Raw genomic sequence first — 10,324 nt, forward strand, 5'->3', positions numbered from 1 at the left:
AAGTGTAAACAAATTGCTAGTCGACTCCGCTAAAGGCAGAATTGGCTAGGCGCGTGCGGCTGAAGGGAGTGGCAGCTCAGGTTGGCGGCTTACAAAGAGGGTTCGCCTCACGACACCGCTCGGATGCGGAGAGTGGCTCGCTGACCAGGTACTTAGCTCACTCGTTTGCGTGTGTGGCTCGGTTTGCACAGTTCACGAAGAAGCGACTCAAACTGTAGTTTTGGCTTGGATTAACGAAGAAGGCCGACTCTGGTTGTATGGTGACCGCCTCACGAACAAGACATGCGGCTAAAAGGGGCAAGGAACACGCACAGCTTGGGAGACTTAACCGAAAAAACGTGAATGACAGGACGAGATGGATCGATAGGCTTCGAGCGAAACGGACGGAGACGAAGCTATGACGAGTGACGTTGATCAAAACTCAACGGCGGACGAATGCTTGTGAAAAACTAGATGGTCAGAGAAGAAGAGAGTCGGCGGCAAAGAATGGTAAAGGAGGCAGCGGCGGCGGTGTTTAGGGTTTACTTGTGAAGAAAGGTTGAAGATGGCACGCAATACGAGGGTTTAAATAACATTAATAATGATAATATAATTATCATTATTATTAATAACATCTCTTTTTCTACTTTTAAATCTTTTTCCAAATATATTCAAACCTTCTCTCCCTTCATTTAAAACTCCCATCCAATCAAACTTTTTCTCTCTTCTCCTAATTATCTTTTATTAAATAATAATTATATTTTTCCATTATATAATTATTACTTTAAACTTCTTTTTCTCTCTCTACAACATCTTTCTCCAAAATATTACTCATCAAATAAATCTCTTTATCTCCTTTCAACAATACAATATCTTTCCTAAAATAATTATATCTCAACAATATAAGAAAGAGACTGGAAAGGAAAGTGCAAAGGAAAGAAGAAGGAGATCGGTATGTACTTATGTGCCTCATTATCACCGTAGTATAATTAATTTGATTTATGTACTTATAAGACTGCAATTATTTGATTTATGTACTTATAAGACTGTAATTATTTGATTTATGTACTTATAAGACTGTAATTATTTGATTTATTTACTTATAAGACTATAATTATTTTCTAATTTTTATAACATCTTTTATTTAATCGTAACTTTTTTTCTAAGGTCTCCGAATTTTTTAACAATTTGTTTCAATATTTAAATAAGTATAATAGTTGTTTTTAATTTTAAAACAACATATTATATTAATTATCATATCTATTTGTTATTTATTAAGTTAATATTAACAATATTCAATGGTTGAATCTCAAAGGTTATTGTTTTGAAAATTGAGATGAGTTTTAGTAATAGATTTTAATTTTTAAAGTTTGCATTTTTAACTTGTAGTTCATCTTTTTTTTGTCCATTTACTAAAAAATCTCTTGTTGCTAATATGAGCTAAACCAAACTAGCACCTATATGTATTCGAGGACATCTTGGTTCAAACTCTTTCATCTTCAAATTGTATTACAATACTTTTTCAAAAAAAAAAAAAAAAAAAGAAAATCTATTGTCATGGATGTTAAATGTTTAAGAGTTTTTTTAAAGATAGATGGGATGAAAATAACCATTACCATGACTTCCGTTTTAGTGAAGTTTGTATTCCTTAGAAAAATCTTTCAACCAGTTTGTTGATCTAATCAAATCTAAAGTTTTTTCCTCTTCCGAATATATATTTTCACGATTGACATTATCTCCTGAAGGCTGCAGCAATCCTAATGTTATTAGGATTGTCGTGGACAAAGATGTATTTAGTTACTTTGTAATTAATCCAATTATACTGTAATTAATTGGTAAAATACACAATTTTGGTTGTTTGAATTTGGGTTCTTATATTAAATGACTTTCCTCTTTCCACGCACATATTTTTGGCATTAGTTTTGGTTATGGTTTAAAAATCCGTTGAATCTGACTTTTAAAATCTCATATTATATTAATTCTCATAAATATTTTTTATATCAAGATTGTTTTTATCAATATCTTTATTATAATTCTTTTTAAACCATTTATAGATACTTTTATCGTTATCCTTGATAGAATTTCATTTTAAACATGAAGAATGGTACATCTCTATCTGGTTTCCAACCAAGTCTTTTTGTTTTTAAATTTGACTTTATCATTAAATTTCATTATAAATTCGAAATATAGTATTTAGTTCATAATTACTTGTCCCTATCAACGAAATAAAATAAACCTTGTATTTTTTATTAAACCAGAGTACAAGCAACTACAGTCTAACTCCCAATTAAGTTATTCATGGTTAGATTTACTTTAAATATAATATCATTATTAATATGGTGCATATTATCTTATTAGACTCATTAGCTATAAAGATAATGCTCTAATTAAATACAACGATGCCTTAAAGTAGTTCATTCTTCCCCATCAAAAAATCTAATTAAGTTTTAAAGAAGGCCAAGTGAGAGAAACTCAATTCTTCAAGAAAATTACTCATGAATTAAGATATATTAAATTTAATTTGTAAAATCATCTAGTTCAAAAATCTTGGTATTTATTGTTATATACAATGTTAAAGTTTTATTGTATAATCATGAAACTAAAGTTTACATGTGTTATCAGAGTCTTGATTGAAAACTTGTGATTTTATATGGATGATTAATATTTTTTTTCTTTTTATGTTTCTGTTCCATGTTTTCTTAAATTAAGATTAAGATTCTTCGATTATCATTCTGAATTAAGATTCTTTAATCATTAAATAAAAATTTAAATTAAGATTTTCTAATTATCACTTATCAATTTATCCTAAGATTCTTTAATTATCGATTATCAATTTGTATCAAGATTGATGGAACGAAAGCTTTGATAAATTGATAAAGATTTCTTTTTAAATTTGATAAATTAATTTCATTTTATATCCACTTATGTATACTAAGGATATTATATGCACATCAATTAAATTTTTTTTTCTTTAAAAATATTGAGCAGATTAATGGGTAATCAAGAACAAGAAATAATTAAAATCCGTTTATCAATGGACATGTGTATTACCGCCGATCTAATTAAAATCTAAATTTTAATGATCTTTGAAAGTTACTATATTCAGTATGCATATATTTAAATTATGTTCAAATTGATGGTTATGTATTAATTATTGTAAATATAATGATATTATAAATGTAGATATCCATAACCTACCTAGGTTACAATTTTCATATAACTCTCACATTCAATTCCATATTGTAACATCCATTCCATTGAATTCCATAATGTAACTTATACATAAGATTGAGTGTGGTGCCTTTGTAAGACACACCACAATTGAGTTCAATTGTATTCTCTTCTCCCTCTCTTCTCTATTCTTCACTTTGTTTGTTTCATTATCCTTTATTTCATAACACGTATCAGCACGACGCTCTACAATTTTGTTATTTACAAAAGGTAGGTTATAATATTAGTTTTTTTTTTTTTTTTTTTTTGTATTTGTGAATATTGCATGAAACAATCCATGTATACATCATGCATAGTTTAAATGCTTGAGAATGTAATATTTTATACCTATTGCATGTTGTAATTTTACATACTACGTTTACATGGTTATTATTTGTTAAAAATATATATATATTTTTAGTTCATGATAAGTTTATGATTTAGTTCATCTTTAATTTCTTTATGATTTATATGATCGTTTATGTTTGGTTCTTATATCAATTATTTTAAGATCTATGTATAGTTTATGAGTTCTTTATAATTTGTGTTTATAATTTAATTGTTTGCTTTATATTAGTATAGGTTTTGTAATTGTTTTTATGATCTAAATACTTTTATCAATTTACTTAAGTATGTTGTAAAATTAACATTTTTGGTGTGTATTGTTGTTAATTTTCCATAATATGTATATGTAATTTTTATTTGTAATTGTAATTATTGTACATTAACATGCATGTTTTGAATTATTATATATGGGTTCCATTGATTTTTGTATCATGTGCATAATATGATATTTATCTAAGTTGTCTTAGAATGCATGTTTGACATGTTTATTAAATTTCTAATATAAGTTAGTTTATTTGTTCTTTGTTATAGTTTTACCATGTCAAGTCTTACCAAATTAGAATTTCTAGCTCTTGATATCAATGGTGATAATTATTTATCATGGGTACTTGATGCTGAAATTCATTTGGATGCCATGAATCTTGGAGAAACGATTAAAGAAGGAAACACGACTTCAAATCAAGAAAAGGCAAAAGCCATGATTTTCCTTCGACATCATCTTCATGAGGGACTAAAGATTGAATATCTTACGATAAAAAATCCCTATGAACTATGGAAAAGTTTAAAAGAAAGGTATGATCATACAAAAAAAAGTGTGATTCTTCCTAAAGCTCAATATAATTGGATGCACTTAAGGTTGCAAGATTTTAAATCAGTAAGTGATTATAATTCCGCATTATTTAAAATTTGTTCAAAATTATTGTTATGCGGAGAAAAAGTTACTGATGAAGATATGTTAGAGAAAACCTTTTCAACATTTCATGTCTCAAATATGCTCCTGCAACAGCAATATCAAGAAAGAGGTTTTAAAAAGTATTCCGAACTCATATCATGTCTTCTTGTGGCTAAACAAAATAGTGAGTTATTAATGAAAAACCATGAATCTCGACCAACTGGAGCAACATCATTCCCTGAAGCGAATGTTGTATTTTTAAATAATATTAATGGTCGAGGTCGAGGTCGTGGTTGTAATCATGGTCGAGGTCGTGACTGTGGTAGAGGAAGAAGTAATTATACTTTACGTGGTAATAATCATTTAGATTTCAAGAAAACCACAAATGATGATCATAGAAGGAAGACTCCACAAATGATGGTCACATGTGTGTTTATTATTAAGTCGAAACCTTTCATTTGCACGATTACTTGCTCAAATAATCAAATTAAAAGCACAGTTTTCGAACTTGATAATGCTGGTGAATTTACATCCCAAGCATTTAATAATTATTGCATGTCAACTGGGATAAATATTGAACATTCTGTAGCTCATGTTCATACACAAAATGGTTTGGCAGAATCATTTATCAAGCATTTACAATTGATTGCCATACCATTACTTATGAGAGCAAAACTTCCATTATCTATATGGGGTCATGCTATTTTGCATGCAGCGTCGCTTATACGCATAAGACCGACATCTTATCATAAGTATTCCCCAACACAATTAGCTTATGGCCAGGAACCAAATATTTCTCATTTGCGAATTTTTGGTTGTGCAGTATATGTTCCAATTTCCCCACCATAACGTACTAAAATGGGACCTCAAAGAAGGTTAGGAATATATGTCGGATTTGAATCCCCATCAATTATTAGATATCTTGAACCCTTGATGGGAGATGTATTTACTGCACGATTCGCTGATTGTCATTTTAATGAGACAAATTTTCCAACATTAGGGGGAGGAATTAAGAAGTTGGAAAACAAAATTGCCTGAAATGTATCGTTATTGTCTCATTTAAATCCTCGTACAAAGCAATGTGAACTAGAAGTTCAAAAGATAATTCATTTACAAAGTGTAGCAAACCAAATGCTAGATGCATTTACAGATACTAAGAAAGTGACCAAGTCATATATTCCAGCTGCAAATGCTCCATCTAGAATTGAAATCCCAACTCAGCAAGTTGATACAATTAATGAATCAACGCTGCGCCAAAAGTGTGGTAGACCGATGGGTTCAAAGGATAAAAATCCTCCAAAAAGAAAAGTGACAAATAGTCGAAATGACTTAATTGACAATAGAAACATTCAAGAAAAAATCATGGACACGACTAGTGGTAAAAATGTAGAAGAGACTCAAGTATATGAAGATAACAATGAGATCTCGATAAATTATTCCATGACAGAAAAAATGTGGAATAGAATTAATGTAATTGTGGACAACATTTTTGTGTATAATGTTGCACATAATATCATTCATGAAAATGAGGATTATGAACCTAAATCTGTTGACGAATGTCGTAATAGAAAGGATTGGCCTAAGTGGAAAGAAGCCATCCAAGCATAACTAAACTCACTCACGAAACATGAAGTTTTTTGACCTGTAGTTTATACACCTAAAGGTGTAAAACCTGTGGGATTTAAATGGGTATTTGTGCGTAAACGAAATGAAAATAACGAGGTCACTAGATATAAAGCACGACTTGTTGCACAAGGATTCTCTCAAAGACCAGACATTGATTATGAGGAAACATATTCTCCTGTGGTAGATGCTATTACATTAAGATATTTAATTAGTCTGGCTGTATGTGAAAATCTTGATATGCATCTTATGGATGTAGTTACAGCATACTTATATGGATCTTTGGAAAATGAAATCTATATGAAAATCCCTGAAGGATTTAAGATACCTGAATCATATAATTCAAACTCTAGAGAATTATGTTCAATCAAATTACAAAGATCATTATATGGATTGAAACAATCAGGACGAATGTGGTACAATCGCTTAAGTGAATATTTATTGAAAGAAGGTTACCAAAATAATCCAATTTGTCCATGTGTTTTTATTAAGAAATCACAGTCAGAATTTGTGATTATAGTTGTATATGTTGATGATTTAAATATAATTGGAACTCCTGAAGAGCTTTCAAAGGCAATAGAATATCTCAAAAAGGAATTTGAAATGAAAGATCTTGGTAAGACAAAATTTTGCCTTGGTTTACAAATCGAGCATTTAGCCGATGGAATTTTTATTCATCAATCAACATATACAGAAAAGATTTTAAAAAGATTCTATATGGACAAAGCACACCCATTGAACATTCCAATGGTGGTTCGATCACTAGATGTAAAAAAGGATATCTTTCGACCTCGAGAAGATAATGAAGAATTACTTGGTCCTGAAGTAAAGTACCTTAGTGCAATAGGTGCACTAATGTATCTTGATAATAACACAAGACCAGATATAGCATTTTCAGTAAATTTGTTAGCAAGATATAGTTCTTCTCCAACAAAAAGACATTGGAATGGAGTTAAGCATGTACTTCGTTATCTTCGAGGGACAATTGATATGAGTTTGTTTTATTCAAATAAATCAAACTTTGATCTAGTTGGTTATGCGAATGCTGGATATTTATCTGATCCACACAAAGCAAGATCTCAAACAGGTTATCTGTTTACATGTGAAGGAACTGCTATATCTTGGCGATCTGTAAAGCAAACCATGACGGTCACTTCATCGAATCATGCAGAAATTCTTGCAATTCATGAAGCTAGTAGAGAATGTGTATGGTTGAGGTCAATGACTCATCATATTCGAGAAACATGTGATTTGCCTTTCAGTAAAAATTTACCAACAATATTATTTGAAGATAATACCGCATGTATAGCACAAATCAAAGGAGGATATATAAAAGGCACCACAATTCCATATTGTAACATCCATCCCATTGAATTCCATAATGTAACTTATACATAAGATGTCCTATAAATAGAGGAGTGTGATGTCTTTGTAAGACACACCACAATTGAGTTCAATTGTATTCTCTTTTCCCTCTCTTCTCTATTCTTCACTTTGTTTGTTTCATTATCCTTTATTTCATAACATTAATTATATTTTATTTGTTAGTATCCATTTATCCTAGTGATTAAATTACACCGTTTAAATTGAATGAGAGTTTTGATAAAATTATTTGTAATATTAATATTTTTACAAATTTTGCGATTAAAATCAGTTGGAAAATTATGTCATTTGATATCTATATGTTAGAAATAATTTGTTAGTCACCGAAGTGATCAAATTAGTAAGTTATATAGATATCAAATTAAACTTAATTGAGGAAAACAAATAAGTTTTAGAAATAATCGAAGAAAAATCTTATATTTTCTTTTATGAAAAAGAAAAATCTTTTATCTTCTTATTATGAAAAAAATAAATATAAAGAAGAAGAAGATAAAAATCATCAAGACAAAATCACGAGATAATCGCACTATCAAAATTAGAGTTTTCAAAAATTCATATTTTTTTTCTTCTCGGGAGATTAATTAGATTCTTAATTACTCCATTGATTTTACTATTTCTCTCATAATTGAGTTTCTTAAATTTAAAATATAAAAACTTATGCATATTTAAATTCCATAAAGTTTAGTAACAATAAATTATGTTTTATTGTTCTTTTGTGTTATGTTTAAATCACAAATAATTTAAAACATGTATTTGTTTGTGATTATTTGATATCTATGGTATAAATTATTTGTTAGTCACCAAAGTGGTCAAATTACTAAGTGTTTTATAAGTATCAAATTAAACTTACATTAATTTAATTATCGATATTTACGATTGTTTTATTGCAATATATCTATATTATGAATATTTGTTAGTCACCAAATTAGTAAGTCTTGTAGATATTTTATTGATAGTGTTCTGCAAATTAAGGAAATACTTGTTTATGATTATTTTAAGGGATCTTTTAAAAAATATAACAAAACGACAAAATATTTACAAACAATTCTAAAAACAAGAAAAGCCCATAGGCTCACAATGGAAATACCAAAAATGTCCCGTCAACAACTCACGTAATATATTTGGTACACGATCGTTTAGATTTGGCTATTGTTTGGTACATGATCGTTAGATTTAGATAGCCAAATCTAAACGATTTATTTTTTCATCGTTTAATTGGATTACACGGTCGTTTAGATTTGACTAAAAGATTTTTCTCAAGATTCTTTTGGTACACAATCATTTTGATTTGTTTACATCATTGTTTAATTTTTCAAGATTCTTAGGTACACGATCGTTTAGATTTGGCTAAATGATTTTTTTAATTCTTTTTATCATTAGATTTGGCTACTTCAATCTAAACGATTTTTTTAAGATTATTTATATACGATATTTTAGATTCAGTTACCTTAATCTAAACGACGTAAAAAAGAGGAGGAAAAGAAGAAAGACGATGCCCACAACGAAAAAAAAAAGAAGAAAAAAGAAAGAAATCAGATTTGGTTACTCAAATTTAAACAACATTAAAAAAAAAAGGAAAAGAAGAAAGACAATGAAAGAAATTGCAGTGGAAAAAAAAAAGAAAAGGAAGAAAGACGATAGAAAAAATTATAAAGAGGAGAAGAAAGATGGAAGGGCAAACCTAGAATATTGAAAAAATGACTAACTTTATGGGCTTTGTTACACAGGCCGTAAATATTTCAGTAGTCTGTTATATTTATGAAAATTTTCCTTATTTTAATATGAATCTATATTATGAATAATTTGTTAATCACCAAAGTGGCCAAATTAGTAAGTTTGATAAATATCAAATTAAAGTTAAACTCAATTACTCATATTTATGTGATAATGATGAATCATATTATATTATGAAACATAAAGATATTATCATGAGTATATTGATTTTCATTATTATAAAACATTTAAATTGCCCAAAGGTAATTATTAGTTTTATAATTTTGAATCTTATTGTGGTTAATTGAAATTGTTTTATCATAATGCCTATGTTATGAACAGCTTGTTAGTCACTAAAGTGGCCAAATTGGTAAATCTTTAGACATCAAATTAAAGTTGATTCAATTACTCATGTTCATTTGATGCTAATGAATGAGATGATATTATGAAACATAAGAATGATTTTGAGAAAGGAAAAAGAAAAAAAAAAGCCCACACGTGAAATAACGAAAATACCTTGCAATTAATCAGTCACACATATGCGAAAAAACAATCTTGTACCCTATAACGACCCAACTCTTTATACTAAGCTGAGATCATTACTACTCAAAAGAAAATAAAACTACAATTAAAATAGGAAATATCAAATTTTCGTAATTAAAGAAAAACTCAGATATTCATTAAAAACATAAATAACTAGAGTAAGTAGAAATAAATCTAAAAGTAAGTTCCTAGTTTGGGTCCTATCTAGTTTTAAAAGAGTAAAATAAATAAAAGTACATAAATACTGAAATCAAAATCTAATAACATAAGGCGGAAGCAAAAATGGTCCCCTATGGCGTGCCACGGTCACTTCTTGTCATTCGCCAGCTTTCCTCTGTGCTTACCTCTACCTCTGTCTGAAAAGAATTAAACATAAGAGAGTGAGCATAAAAATATACTCAGTAAGGGACCTACTACTAATCCTGCTAGGTGGCTGTTAACTTCCTATTAGAGTCCTATAAAGAGGTACCCCTAACTGGCATGTTTCCAAACACGTACAATTTGTGATCTTGTAGGAACATCTCTAGTCTTCGGTGAACTTAAAGGAACACCTAGAACAAAACTGGTCTTCGGTGAACGCAAGGAACACCTAGGACAAAATGGTCTTTAGTGAATCTCAAAGAAAACACTAAGACA

The sequence above is a fragment of the Cucumis melo genome, chromosome 3, assembly GCF_025177605.1.
Source record: "Cucumis melo cultivar AY chromosome 3, USDA_Cmelo_AY_1.0, whole genome shotgun sequence".
Classification (NCBI taxonomy): Eukaryota; Viridiplantae; Streptophyta; class Magnoliopsida; order Cucurbitales; family Cucurbitaceae; genus Cucumis; species Cucumis melo.